The sequence below is a fragment of the Cavia porcellus genome, unplaced genomic scaffold, assembly GCF_034190915.1.
Source record: "Cavia porcellus strain 051 isolate PalLab524CR breed Dunkin Hartley unplaced genomic scaffold, mCavPor4.1 scaffold_29, whole genome shotgun sequence".
NCBI classification, from domain to species: Eukaryota; Metazoa; Chordata; class Mammalia; order Rodentia; family Caviidae; genus Cavia; species Cavia porcellus.
The window spans coordinates 21026584-21036598 of record NW_026947512.1 but is presented as its reverse complement, the minus strand read 5'-3'; the positions used below and the strand labels follow the sequence as shown (position 1 = coordinate 21036598).

Here is a 10015-nt window from a genome sequence, read left to right as displayed (position 1 = left end):
GGCAGAAGCCTGTGGAAGCAACAGGCCTGTCCTAGTTTGGCAGGTCTGGGGCTTCTGTTGTTTAGCTCGGATCACCCAGTTGGTCAGCCTCCAGAGGTCCAGCCCATGCCAGCCTGGCACATGGCAGTAGGGGCAGGCAGACAGGATGCCACTAGGATCGTGTGTGGCTAGTGTGAGTGGGTCCAGAGGCTGGATTTTTTCATCTTTGTGGTGCTGGAGATGAAGCCCAGAGCCTTGTGTGTGCTGGGCAAGCACTTTCTCCCTGGGCTACACCTGCAGCCCGTGGTGTTGGGCATTTGCTCGAGCAGTCAGTTCCTTCCTGATGAGACGTGGCAGGGCAGAGACAGTGGGCAAGAAAGACTCAGCCTTCTCAGGGGGTTTCTCAACCCACTGCACTGGGCACAGAGGCATGTGATGGAGCAGCAGGGCTGAGCGGCCCAGGAGCAGGCCTGAGTGAGAGCTCAGCTTTGCCAGTTCCTAACTACACATGCCCGGCAGATATCACACCTTGACTTCTTCCCCAATGGGTGGAAATGATCATAGCAGGACCCAGAGAGCTGCTAGGAAGAGCAAGAGAGGATTTCATGGACACCGACCGGGTGAGGGCAGATGTGGATCAAGGGTAACTTTCACGGCAGGCAGCAGGTGACTTCCCTGTCTGCAGAAAGCAGGTTCACAATGACTGATCACTGACTGGTAAGCGCATTCTCTGCTCCGCCAGCATGGGGTCCTCTCACAAGTCCTGATCATTCCCTTGAGCCCTGCTGACCACAGTCTGCACATTCAGATGCCCAGAAAGCCCATGCGCTGCCACATTACTGACAGTCTTCTCCCGAGGCTGGGTGCAATCGGCATGCTGGGTCCATTCTTTGCATACTTTACTGCCCAAAAGATGGGTGTGTCATCTTGAGCATGATTTCTAGCCTTATACGGTCCAGTTTCCTCACGAGTCAACTGGGGTGAATTACCCACAGGGTTGCAGAGTTATAGTTGACCCAAGCTTGCTTGTTTTTTGTTTTGGTTTGTATTTTGGTGGTTGGGGTGGGTGGGGCTCACTATTTTGCTCAGGTTTGTTACGAACTCTCATGCAATCCTCCTGCCTGAGCCTCCTGAGTAGCTGAACTACAGGTAAGCACCAGACAAAAGAAAAAGGATGCATTTGAAGCATGACACATCTCACAACTGTTTTATAATCCCAACCCTGGTGCTGGGTTTCATTAACTTCAATTCAGAGAACTTGTCTGAGTGAGTAACTACAGTGTACTGATAATGTAAACAAATTCCTCAAAAGTGCAGGTGAGGAGCGGGAGTAACGGGATAGAAAAAGATTGCAATATATTAAATGATTATGCTGGTTCACCAAAACAAACTACATCTTTCTGTACTAATAACAACAAAAAAGTTAGCTTCACAAGCCGAGGTTGGGGCTCCTGCAGGATCAGGCTCGTGGTGAGTACTTACATCAGTGAGGTGCCCTGTACACACTGTCACGGCTCATGTCTAGATGTCCCCCCGAGGCCTCATTCAGTCATTGGTGGTGCTTTTTCAGAGGGGGCTGGATCTGAGTGTAGGTGGATTCATGGTGCCATGCTGGGATGAAAAGCGTGTGATTACTAAATCGGTCCACTGATTGTTTTGGGCTTCCCTAATGCCGGTAGCCTAGATAGAGCATAAAAGGAACAGAAAAATGCTGTAAGGCCACCCCCTTGTTGCTTTGCTATCTGCTGCCCTTGTTTCTCCTCTGTGGTGCCTCTCTGCCGTGCACCCTGCCTTGGAGCCAGTGGTTACGCACTGAAGCCTCTACATCTGTGAGCCACTGAAACCTTTTCCCCTTTAATTTTGGATGTCAGATATTTGGTCTCAGTAACAAGAAAAATAAGGAAGACATACACAGAGCCTGCACAGGGACCTGTGTGTATGTGCATATGTGTACTTTTTCCTTCTGTCATTCTCTGTCTCTCTCCTTGCATTAATGTGACCTGAAGGACCACAGAGCTGGACAGGATGAGAGTCATCGTTTCATCTCTCTGCTGCCTCTGACCTCAGTGGTCTGTGAGCTGGTGGAGATGGATGGGGTTTTCCAGTAAACCTCCCCCTCGCACCCCACTGAGGAGTCAGTGGGCCCTTGGGTCTCAGGGTCGCTTCCTGTCTGGCTAAACTCTCTTCCTTCCAGCACAGTGCGAAGAGGACTCACAGCAGCGACAGAACTGGGGGTCCTGGCTGCCCAGATCCTGCCTGCCAGCTGGGGCCAACGCCCTGTGTGATGGGGGAGGAGGAGACAGGCGCCAAAAGCAGCTCAGAGATCCCAGCAAGACACCCTCAGGGTACAAGGGAGACTCCAGCATGCACAGGCCCAGTGCTGCCTGGAAACAAGTACCATCCCCAGCCGGTCTCCCAGGAGCAGCACCTGCACACAGAGGAACTTCACACTCAGTGCCCCTCAGAAGAAAGGGGCTGATCTGATCTCCCCACAGCTCCTTGGAAGCCTACAGTGGTTGCCCTGGCATTTCCAGTTCTGCACTCACCCCTCCTTGCCACTGGCCTCTTGGGACAGTGGAGCTGGGGAGAGCTGAGTGGACAGGGTCTCCACAGCGGAGCTGCAGGGCCTCAGGCTCCGCTGTCTTAGAGACGCTGGGGTCCTACAGGCCCTCCTGTAAAACAGCCAATCGTGTCTTACATCCCAGCTGCTAACCAGCTTGCCCGGAATTCTATTCTTTTTTTTTTTTTTTTTTTTTTTTTTTTTGGTACTAGAAATAGAGCCTTCACACTGAATTTTAAAATTTTTGAGTCAGCCCAGCTGGACTCCAACTTGAATTCTCCTGCCTCAGCCTACAGATGCTGGAATTATTAGGCATGCACCGCTATGCCCTACTCTATTCTTTCAGAATCCACATGTCTGGTCTCCGCTCGAAGGCTGCCTTCTCCGTGCAGCCCTCCCTGGCCACTTTATTTGAATTTCTGGTGTACGCTCACTGTTGGCATCCTCCATCTCTGCTTTATGCTCTCATTTTATCCCTCGTCATTAATAGAGGCACAGGTTTGTGGTTTATCCTGTTTGATCTCCATCCCCACAACAGAACATGAGCTCCGAAGGAGTGGAGGTTTACATATCCTGTTCACCCCTACACTTTCAGGCCTGACTTAAACAAGTGCCCGGGAAACACCTCTTTGAGTGGATGAGCTCTGGAAAGCTTTGGAAGAGTCCATTTCCCCTCTGTATAGGAGGTTGGTGTCCAGTGCTCTGGCGCCCTGGGAAGGGCTCAGACTGCAGTCACTTCTGAAGCGGTACCCTCCAAAGCCTCAGGCGGCCTCACTGGCCTTGGGCACTTAGAACTGACTCAGGGGCAGAACACGGCCCTGCTTCTCCCGGGTCTGGATTCCCGCCTTCTCCAGCCCTGGCCCAGCTGCCTACCGTGGAGGCCTGGCTGGTGACTCCAGTGCTTCTTTCTCCTGGCTTCCACCCAGAAAGTCGGTGGAGGTCCCCAAGCTGGGAGGCTGGTGACACTGCCCAGCTGCCCCTGGTCCAGTGTTCTTGGGGTTCCCACAGGGGGAAAATCAGTGTTACCCTCCTGAGACCTGGTTTCTCCGAAAAGCAATGCTTCCCCATGGAGGTCCTTGGCCTCATACTTCCGGTGTGACTCAGACCTGGAACCTGGGCACCTGAATACCCAGATCCACCTGGATTTGCTTGGTTGCACTAAACAAGAGCTGTTCCCCAGCCGGCGACCTGCTCCGGGCAGCTTATGACCTGCTCATGTTTCAGCCACCCCTGTCACTACCTCAGGCCCCACCCTAGCACTGATCCTCTTTGGCACTGAGCACTTTGACATGGGATGTACCCACCACACTTACAGGTCCTGCTTAGCATCAGACCCGCCTGTCCACACTGAAGCCAGGCTCCCAGGGAGTGGGTTTTCAGGTTTATTCACTGATGCATTCCCAGAGCCTAGAACCATGTCCGGCACACAATGCACTCTCTGCCCACGGTTGCCCAGGAGTGAATCCTGTCCCAAGGCCTTCTTGGATGAGAGCTTGTTAAGGAGGGAAACATTAGCCCTGCCCTCAAGGGACACTCAGAGGCCCCAGACTGAGTGACAGGGAGGCCTGCAGAGGGCTTTCCTTTAGTGTGCCGCTCTGCCCATTCCCCAGGGACTGACCATGGATGAGGAACTGGCCAGCAGTGGGCTCGACGTTAGCGCCAAGCTACCTACTGACCTCTACTGCTAGCCCCCGGAAGGAGTGCTGACACTGAGTGCTTGCTTTCCTCAGTACTGTCCTCAACATCCTGGGTAGCCCACTTAACCCTCTAAAACTCTCCAAAGCAGAGACTATGATTACTTCTGTTCCGAGTGTTTGGAGTAAAGGAAGAGGACTTTGCAGCAGTGGATGCACAGGGCACTGTGCGCTTCTGAGGGCAGAGACCTGGCACCACCCCCACCCTGCCCAATCCTGACACCACTGGCCTCCAGTTCCATGGGCCTCAGAGCTGATCATCAGCATTGTCTAGTCTCTACAAGTCCAACCAGCAAAATCCAGCCCAGGAGTCCAGGCTGGCGTCTGCTTTGTAATCACTAGTCTGAGGTGCTGGTCATTTTGGTCCCTTCGGACAGCCTTTTTTTCTATTTGAACCAGGCATGAAATAAAGAGAAATCACCTTGCCTTCGTCCCATCTGTAGAAGTCTTCTGGGAAAGGACCCAGCCCTGTTCCCTTTAACTTCCCCCACTGTGCCTCATGGGTGAGGTGGTATCTGTCATCCTGACATCCTGGCTAAAAACCTATCTGGGTCCTTCAGCACTGGTGGGAGCCCTCTGTCCTGCTCCAAGCCCCTCCCTCTGCCTCTAGGGTCCCAGCTGTGAGCGACACGTGAGACCCAGGGTCCCTCCTGGTGCTCCTGGACAGAGAGGAGGTGTAAGCCCAGGGAGCTGTGACAGAATGTAAGAAAGACAGAGGGGAATCTGGGAAAGCAGCAAGTCTACCAGCCTCTGTCTCAGCTCAGAGGCTGAATCTTAGATAAGGTCCAGAAATAACAACCGAGTGACCTCTGCCCTGGGACGGTGACGTCCTACTCCCCAAATAGAACTTGACTGTGTGCTTCAGGCATTCCCAGGGCTCCGAAGCAAGTACCTGTTCTTCCCCTCGGGTATTCAGAGCCAGGACTCTTCAGAGTGTGGAAACACCCAGCTCTCCGGAGCTGTGGCGGGCTGGTACCAGCTGTATGGTGTGACCTCTGCAGCATACCCCTGTCCCTCGGAACACTCTAGGTCCTTGTTAAGAGGCACAAGTACTGCTGTGTTTACACACCTGAAATTAAGCAAAGATTTGTAAGCTCGGAGGACAGCAGATTAGACTCCAACGATATCCACAAGGGCTGATCAAAATATATAATGAATGTTTAAATTTTAAAAAATGCATTACAACAAAAGACATGCTATTAATTCACACACTCTTACCCCATCATTCGTGCCACTTCTGAAGCAGTTCTGAAGTCCCCTTCCACAGGCATCTTTAGGAGATGTGATCAGTGATGGTGCTTCCCATTGTGTCCGACAGAGTCGCTGGTGAAATTGTCACTGTGTGTGCTCAGCCACCTTCTTCACCAGCTCTGGCACTCAGTAACATCTGGCTGCTCCAAAAGGACGATGAAAGGTAAACATTTTGAATGCATTCAGGACATCAAGGCAGCTACAACTATGTGACTAAACTCACTCACCAAAGCGGACTTCCAGAACTGCTCCAGAAAGCGGCAAGAATGATAGGTACATGTGTTGGACGTGAGGGGTGCCTTGAGGGTCATTAACAGCAATGTGTCCTTTACTGTAGTAGAAAGTTTTAATTTAAATATTTATTCATGTTTTGGTAATACATTGTATGTTTGAGACCCACAGAAATTCATCCACACATCACCTCTCCTGGGGGTCAGGGTATCCCAGGAGGGCAGGGACTGTGTGCATTGGGCATCACTGGAGGTGGCAGGGAAGAGGAGAAGGTAGCTGGAGCCACGGAAACATGCACTTGGCTCTCTGCTCCTCCCAGTGTGTCCTCCCAGGCTCACTTCCTAGTCTCTCCTCCCTTGGGGAAGAGAGTAATGACTCCTCTGGCTCCATCACCGATGCCTCCCCCACCCTGCCCCCTGGGTTCCTGCACAGGAGTAATCTAAACGACTTGGGTAACTGAGATCAGATCCTCGATGCTATTAAACATTGACAGCCCCAAACACGGTGAGAGGGCTGGGTTGCAGAGAAACTCCTGGGCAGTCCATGGAGAGGCAGGATGATCACAGCAGCTGGGCTATTAAAAATGAATGGACAGCACCTCCTGCAAGGGGCTGCCGGTCTTAAAGTAGCCTCCTGTGGCCTAGGGGCAGGACCAGGTGAACTCAGAAAAATCAGCAGGGCCCTGACCCTAAGGAATATAAAAGTCTTGGCTAGTTGTGCCCTTACAGTTTGCTGGCTGGTGGAAATATCGTGGGCTTTGGGTCAGGCAGACTTAAATTTGAATCTCAAATCTACCCTATGTGTGGCTTTAAGCACAGTGAACTTCATTTTGTTCATCTGTAAAATTGACTTAACACTTACTCAGAAGTTTGTTGTAAGAATGAAATGAGCCAAGCTGGGTTTAATCCCAGCTGCTGAGATGGATGAGATAGAAAAACCGCAAGTCTGAGGCTGGCCTGGACCACATAGTGAGACACTGTCTCAAAAGACAGGCAAAGAATGAAAATATTATGTTGAAATCATCTAGTGCAGTGTTCAGCTTATTGGAAATGATTACTTAGCCAGGTGTGGTGGTACTCACTTGTAATCCCATCACTTGGAGGCTGAGGCAGGAGAGGGGCTTGAGGCCAGCTGGGCTCCATAGTGACTTCAAGGCCAGCCTGGTTCTTAGAGGTTACAGGTGAGCCAGGTGCCTAGGAAATTTAGACTCTGTCTCAATATTAAAACATAGGAATGGCCAGGGATGTAACTCAGCACTCCTGGGTTCAATCCTTAGTGCTGAAAGAGAAAACCGTATTATATTCTAGCACTTCTCAGAGGAAATGGACTTTTTCTCAGAGTTTACTTGTGGAGCCCTCTGGCCTGGAGGGAGTGGTGGGGTCACCTCCCTGCCCTCCCCTAAGCTTTCCTGAGACCCTGGCCTCCTTCCCCCATATGCCTGCTGTCTCCCCTCTCAGGCCTCATGGATTTTCTCACACCACTCCAGTGTTTAGTACGGACCAGTTGCTTGGAAAATGTTGAACTAAATTACAAAAAGCCATTAAAAGGATGTCTTAAAAAGCCAACCAATTGAAGTGACAGAAGATGGAAGGAATCGGGTTATTTGGTGAAAGAGCATCATAGGCTGTCCAGGCTTATGAGGACCTCAGGTACAGTGAGTCCCACATCTTTACAGTGACACCAGAAAGTCAAAACCAGAAAATTTCCGGGGCTCCTGGCTCCTGATTGAAAGAGTTTTGGCCCAGACAGGACACTGTAGACGGTAAAACCAAGGAACTCCTATGCCCCCCACCCCTAGGGATTTACCTATGGCTCTATATTCCCCACCCTTAGAAATCTACCTCTGGTGCCAAACTAGTGCCAATGGGCACCTGTGCATCCCTAATGCCCCCTCAGTCACCACCCCTAACCTCAGCTACATATATGCCTCCACTCCAGGTGTTCCACGGACAGATCGCTGGGGAGAGATGCCGCGCCCCAGGGGATCAGGGGTGTCTCTCCCCGAATTCTCAAAATAAGGTCCTTTATATTTCATACTTCTTATCTTTTCAGCCGCCACCGGTCCCCCACAGTTCTATCACTGATACCAAGCTGGAGAGCCAGGTTTGGGGACAACAGGCTGTCCCCTGCCCTGTGAGCAGGGCGGGATGGTGTTCCCTAGCAGATACCTAAAGGGGCCACATGACTTATCCCAAGCCCACTGTTAAGGTTTATGTCTAGATGTCCCCCCAAAGCCTCATGTGATCGGAGGGCTTTTTTAGAGGTGTGTGATGCTGGGATTAAGGGTGGGTACAATCAGTAAATCAGAGTTTGGCAGAGTTCTGGCTGTGATTAAGAGTGTAGTGCTATCCCTGCCCTAGGGCAGGCAGCCTACATACAATAGAGGGGACACCAAGAGCCTTGTCTCCCTCCTTGTTTTGCTGTCTTCCACAGATGCAAACTTTTCCCCTCTGCCACGTGCCACCCTGCCTTGCAGCCTACTGGTGACAAACTGTGAGCTAAATAAATCTTTCCTTCCCTAATTTTGGGTGTCAGGTATTTTGTCTTAGCAATGAGAGAAAAGTGACTAAGACACCTCCCGACTCAGCACAGAAAACACCGAGGCCCAGGCAGCTCTTGTGACATCCAGGCCAGCACTGCTGTCCCTGGGCACCTCAACTGTCCTGTTTATAGATGGGATGAGTCACATACTTGACTCTTTAAATTATGGTTCCAGCAATAGTGTGGAGTACAGCCCTGACACTGGGAGGTCAAGGATTAAATGGGAGTGTGAGCGGAGTGAAAAGGATGAGCCACCTTCGACACTGCCAGCTCTTTCCTTGCACAGTATCTGCCCTAAATAACCCACTGACTCAACCTATTACTAAACTGCCTTGCTGTGAAGCCCCTGAGCTCCTCCCCTGGGGCCACCTTTCAGGTTCTTCAGCAGAGTGGCTCCAGGCGAAGACGGGTAAAACCTCTCTCACCCCAAAGGCCTCCTAGCAGGAGTCAGGGGGTGCGAGATCCAGGTCTCTGATGGCTTCTCTGCTATCATCTTCAGCCAACTCATGGGATCACTGGGGAGACTGAGTAACATAATAAACGTGAAAGTTCTAGGAGATCATCAGTATTATTTAAGGGAAATGAATCGGTCGAAAAGCGCCTCCAAGGTTTCTTCCAGTGAAAAGGTTCTCGAACCTTCTATCTCCCAGTGCCCAGAGATGGCTGTCATCAACCTATTGCTGCTGGTAAAGCACTAGTGTAGTCTTTATCATTCATAGGAAGATACTGAGCATTCTCCTCTTGCAGAGCCAAAGATCAGAAGAAATACATGTAATACATATATAATGTGTATATAATATATGCATATATTATATATACACTGGCCTAACGTAAAGGTGTCAGGGTCAAAGACCTTCATTTCAGGACAGTAGAAATAGAGCAGAAGATCTCTTGGGTAAAGTCCCTTCCTATGATAACACTATTTTATGAGTCCTCCACATTTTATGCCTATTGCTCCATTATTTGAAACCAATCTTGTGGATGAGGAAAGAAGCACGGATAACAAGTTAGTTCACAATGGAATTTAAACCCTGAGCTGTGAGATCCCACAGCCTGTGCCGCACAAGTCAAGCTGTATGATGAGGTGACCACCTGGGAGTATTCCGGATGAAGAGGAACCCTTGCTAAAATGAGCAAGCCCAAGAAAACGTCTCTAGACCTTTGCAGGGAGATCTAAAACCCCTTCTCCATCCTGATTCCAGGTCTATTTGATAAGCTGGGGCAGCAGGCCACTTTCTGGGCCAGCGTTTCTGACCTTAGAGGTGCTATACCCCAGCAGTGTGGGGGCATCAAGGGCAGACTGGCAGCCCTTTCAGGCAGAACTGTGGGTGGATGGTTGCTCTCTCCCAGGCCTCTAAGAGGAGAGAGAGGGCTGCAACAGACAGGCTGGTGAGAACTGAGAGCTGAGACCTTTACAACTGTCCCCCTCTAGCCCTCAGCCACCAATCATTCCCTAAAAGCCTCCCCAGGGCTTGGCCCTGCCCTGCCTGGCACTCTGGGCTCCTCCTGTGGGCAGCTGCTTTTCTGTGTTCATTATCAGATTCCAGTGAAGTCAAAATTAGCTTGATTCACAAGAAGAAAAAGAACACACACACACACACACACACACACACACACACCCGCTATCCACAGATATTGATTTGTCTGCTACGTCCTGTGTGTTTTGCCCCAAGGAGCCAGTCAGCTGTGTGTCCTCTCTTGGGGCTCTTGGGACTGTCTATGCCCTGGCCCCAGAGCAGTCCTGGAGGAATAACTTTTA

General features: G+C 50.9%; 1 long non-coding RNA gene across 1 annotated transcript; it reads right to left on the bottom strand.

Annotated features, from left to right (window-relative positions):
* Positions 1-1426: 1426 nt before the first annotated feature.
* On the bottom strand, positions 1427-6928 carry LOC134473913 (uncharacterized). Its single transcript, XR_010044396.1, has 5 exons — positions 6797-6928; positions 5712-5815; positions 5452-5624; positions 5126-5302; positions 1427-1590 (listed from the first exon to the last, which is right to left on the bottom strand). It is a non-coding gene; the product is annotated as an uncharacterized LOC134473913 (long non-coding RNA).
* Positions 6929-10015: the final 3087 nt, after the last annotated feature.